General features: G+C 37.2%; 1 non-coding gene across 1 annotated transcript; it reads right to left on the bottom strand.

Annotated features, from left to right (window-relative positions):
* Window positions 1–4,462: 4,462 nt before the first annotated feature.
* LOC131328161 (small nucleolar RNA snoR100) lies at window positions 4,463–4,572 on the bottom strand. Its single transcript, XR_009200438.1, has one exon. It is a non-coding gene; the product is annotated as a small nucleolar RNA snoR100 (small nucleolar RNA).
* Window positions 4,573–5,094: the final 522 nt, after the last annotated feature.

Genomic DNA, 5,094 nt, shown 5'->3' with positions numbered 1-5,094 from the left:
ATTTTTTATATATCCAAGATGACTAATGTAGGCTTTCAACGTGGGACAAGGTTAGGTAAGCTGTTAAAATACTACTGTACTACTTTGCACTTGTTCCTTTAGGGTGGTCTCTCTTCTTTTCAATCAGCCTCCCAAACTCATTGCCAATAAGCCACCGTGAACCACCTCATAGTCTTGGCTACTAGGCCAACCCCTTTGGGGTTAAGAAAATTAAACGTTATTGAAAATACTTCGTACAATCTCTCTTTCCTCACTCTTTATACCAGTAGCTCTATCTATTTTGGGATGAATGAAATTAGAAATTGCGGTCTCTATTTATAGAGAAAATGTTCATCGACTAATTTCGCATTATACCAAACTAAAGAGGACTTGTAGTGCAAAATAGGAGCTCGGGTCACCACGTCAAATATTTTACTAATGTGTTCAATCCCGTACTATCTCGGTAGTAAAAAGGTATAAGCAGTTTGGTGATCCATACCGGCCAAAATACATGTTTGTATGGGTCATACCGGGAGTACCACCCTATACTTGTAATATCCCATATTTTTTTTCTTTCTTAAAAACATATTCTGATTTCAACCCCGTAAATTTTATATTATTCTAGTTGATTTGAATTTCAGTGAAATTTCCAATTACAGGGAATGTGAAAAAAAAAATAGATAGTACAGTAATTGGAAGCTAAGGCTCTGTTCCGGAACGATAAATAAGTACTTATTTTTTAAGAAGGCAATTTCAAACTCAAAAATCATGTGCTTACGCAAATAATTTTCCTATCACTATGGATCTTGTTTGATAGATCTCATTGAGATCTTTAATACGGTGCAAAAAAAATTGAAAAATTATTTTTCATTTACGTTATTTTTGAGTTTGAAAATGTGAAATAAATATTTATTTTTTAAAAAGGTGTTCTGGAACGGAGCCTAAGTCGGTGGCAGAGCAATAATTGTCGCATAGGAGGGTGTTATTGCAGCCATGTGAGAATTTATTGGTGGTCAAGTCAAAAAGAGATAAAGGAGGAAAGAAAGCGCCGAGATCGAGATGAGATGGAAATACTTGGGCACCACTCCAATATCATAGGCTACGACAAAAATGCTACATGGGCATCAATGTGCCACACTTCCGCCACATCTTTTTCGCATACGGATAGAATCCGTTGAAACGGATTTCGCCCATACATGAGAGAGATGTAGCTAAGGTGGCACACTATAATGAGAGGGAGAGAGAGACGTGGGTCCCACAAACATATCAATAACCAGTCCACTTTACTTGCACCACCAGCTTCCACACAAATTTCTAGAGAGAGGGAGAGAGTTGGCCGAGAACCCGGAAATGTAAAAGAAAAATTCTAAACTCTATATTCATTTATACACCCATTTTACACACTTTCACTCATAACAGGGGTAGGTCCCACAAATATATCAATAAACAAAGTACAAGAAGCGACACTACCGATCTTAAAATATAAAAAAACAAAAAAAAAACCAGAAAGCAACTGCAGATCATGCTCCGATCGCACAATCGGCATCGAAAGACGCATTTATCGTCGCCGTTGGAGAGCTCTCTCCATAGGTTGGTCATATAGATCTCCCATCCCAGGAGAACTAAGTACTAGGGTCCGTTCTTTTGAACTTAATTTAAATGTAATATTTTTGTTCTTATTTGATTTTTTTCGCACCTTTTAGTTTTGCGCCAAACTTTTAGAGGTTATTGATTCGTCTCGAATCGAAAAAGTAAATTTTTTTCCTTTTACCCCAAGTATTTTGAGAATAACCACAAAGGCACAAACCACTTTTTAGTGCAAAAATGTCTTTTTTTGGTTAAAAAATGGTTATTTCTCAAAATACTTGGGTAAAAGTAACTTTTTTGATTCCTCATGTCAAGACGAATCAATAACCAAAAAAAGTTTGACGCAAAACTAAAAAATGTGAAAAAAATTCAAATAAGAATAAAAAATTTCAAATTTAAGTTAAGTTCAAAAGAATGGGGCCTAAAGTTCAAAAGCCCCGTTCTTTTGTGCTTATACTCAACTTAAATTAAAATTCAGTTCATTCTCTTAAACTTATCTTAATTCTCAATCTTCCCAAACAAGCCTCAAGGTATAGGTGAAATGTCAAAAATACTCCCTGTAAATTTTGAAGAATATTCTCTTAAACTTAACTTAATTCCCAATCTTCCCAAACAAGCCTCAAGGTATAAGTGAAATGTCGAAAATACTCCATGTAAATTTTGAAGAATGCAGGTACTTAAACTTATTTTTTTGAAAGGGCAATGTTGTAATTGTATGTGTGTTAGAAATTTTTTAAAAGAATAGATAAAAATTATTTCCATTTAAGTTCGAAAAGGGAAAAAAGAAGAAGTTAAGCTCAAAAAAACGAGCCCTAAGAGCATCTCCAACCCATACTCCATTTCTTTATTTTGGAGGAAAAATATTCTCCAATTCATCCTCTAAAACTCTCCTCCATTTGGGAGGATGAACTTTGATCCTCTAAATGTAGAGGATGAAGGAAAAAATAAAGGATCTCCTCCAAATATGTGTTGGAGTTGAGAAATAGAGTGTTGGGTTAGAGTTGAGATAAATAGTACAATTCTTTAAATCTACTTTTCAAATAAAATAGATTAATTTGATCTTCTCAAATAGAGATTTGGAGGGTGTTGGATTGGAGATGCTCTAAGGAGTGTACCTCTCTCTCTCTCTCTCTCTCTCTCTCTCTCAATTCTCAACCCACTTTGATCAAGAGGAGAGCAGTAGTCATGGACCAATAAGTGTCCCTGAATTCTTCATCCGAAATGGAGAATAATGTGGTTCCAGACATCATAGTACCAGGTAACTAAAAAATTCTCGTACTTGTTTGCTTCCAGATCTGCATAGGGAAGATGTGAAACAGAGCTTATAGATTTCGTTCCTAAAACCCCCTTTCTTTTGTTGAGATGCCCAAATTATTAAGAGAATTTCTTCCTCAAATGGCAATGGAATCACATCCTATATAGTTTAGTGATGATGTATTGATCATTTTAAGGGGAGCTTTGGGAAATTTTGAGCACAAACAACTACTAATTCTCTCTCTCTCTCTCTCTCTCTCTCTCTCTCTCTCTCTCTCTCTCTCTCTCTTTGCGTAAGCACACTTTAATTTTTCTCATATACATATCTCCTGGTATATGAGAAAAGAAGGGTGCTTGATCCTTCATGGGATAACTACAAACACTCTATTGGTGCATATATGAACATTTAGACATGGTGGAAGCTCTAGTTAAATTTATTATTATTATTATTTTTTGTAGTGCTGGTCTAGACAAGGTTTTAAATCTCGGCTGTACGTATTGTATGAGGCAGTACGGTACAGTTTTTGAGCCTTCCAATATCTTTACATCCATATATACCAATGAGATGGAAAATCACATGTGTATCTCTGGTTCTGTTATGTTTTGGTCTGTTTTCAATTCACATTCCGGTTCACGGCCGTTATAGCCGATGGTTGATTGTTAAGGGTGATTTAATTAGGAACCTTTAAAATTTTTATTTTCTTGTCAAAACTGATTTTTTAAATTCAATGGCTACAACAGATTCCCTTTACGTTTCGTTCGATACTCATGATATTGCTACACTGCAACCGCTACAATTTTTTTTGTTCCGGTACTAATTTTAAATCCTTGGGTTCTGGATATGTAGCATTGTTGGAAACCCATAATGTTGCGTCATTCACACAAGATCAGAAACTAATAAACTACTAGTAGTAGTGATGGATGTTTTAGTCTTTGTTAGATCCAATATTATTCGACTCATTGCAAAGAATAACAACTTGGAGGGTGGTGTGAAGGATGAATACTGGAGATACATACCACTGCTTAAAAGCTGCGCCCAGAGGCGACTGGGATGCGGCCAGAAGATTCTTTGTCCAAGATGAAAGTGCAATTACGGCCCCAATCAACGACCTTTCTGAGACAACACTCTACATAGCAGTTAGGACTGGAGAAAGGGCAATCCATTTTGTGGAGAAGTTGGTGGAATTGATGCCAGTGGAGGCCTTGACACGGAGTCACAAATATGATAATACCGCACTTCATGCGGCTGCTATGGTTGGTAATACGAGGGCCGCTATTGTGTCGGTGCAAAAAAATCTTTATTTACTCTACATTCGTGGCGACGTTGACCTATTACCGCTCCATTGTGCTGCTACAAATGCTCGTAAAGACACCCTTTTGTTCTTATTGACCGTTACCAGGGATGATGATCATGTGTCTAGGCCCTTCTCAAATGAAAGTGTTGTTTGGCTAGTCAATTAAACTATCTCCTCCCGATTGTATGGTAAGTCGCCCAACAACAACAAAAACAACAACACAATGTAATCTCTAATCATTGGGGGTATAAGCGCGGGATGATTATATATAGACCTGACATAACCTTTGGATATATGCACAAAGTGGCTGCTCTCAGAATACCACTGAAACAGTGTCCCTCTATACCTGTTTTGCTGCAGAATCATGCCCCAAATCAAAATCAAATGGCATCAGAGAGAGAAGGCCTAGAGAACCCAATTCAATTTACATGCACATTACCATGCTTCTTATTCATTGATAGCCCAAAGCATCGGTATGCGCAATGACAAGTGCTAAATAAAAATTCACGAGAATGACAAGTACTTAAAAAACATTCTATGACAAGTATAAATGAGAAATACTACACTAGTACTGTGTTTTTATTCACTTTGTGTTTCTTTTTTGTCTGTGACAAAACAGATGTAGCCCTCAATCTGGTGCAACGCTATCCCCAAGCTGCTAAATCAAAAGACAAATGAAATGATTATGCTTTGAGACCATCAGCATTCCCCAGTGGCAGTGACCTAAACTGGTACAAGCGTATCCCTGAAATCCATTGGGCATACGGCCTGGCAGGTCTTACCTTTCCTCCGGAGCTTCATGGGCGTTGCCCCGTCCCCAATCAGAACAGTGGGAAATATAGGGCCATTAAACGGGCAAGTCTGTAGATTGTATAGTGCCATAAAAAAGAGCAAATCTGTAGGTTGATCATTTAAAAGCATGCCCTGCATATTTCTCGTGATAAGTCCGTAGTTTGCTAGTTTAAAAGGATGCCCAATG

Source organism: Rhododendron vialii, chromosome 5a (genome assembly GCF_030253575.1).
Source record: "Rhododendron vialii isolate Sample 1 chromosome 5a, ASM3025357v1".
In the NCBI taxonomy this organism is placed as follows: domain Eukaryota; kingdom Viridiplantae; phylum Streptophyta; class Magnoliopsida; order Ericales; family Ericaceae; genus Rhododendron; species Rhododendron vialii.
The sequence above is the reverse complement of the archived record's forward strand: the minus strand, read 5'-3'. Positions and strand labels throughout refer to the sequence as shown.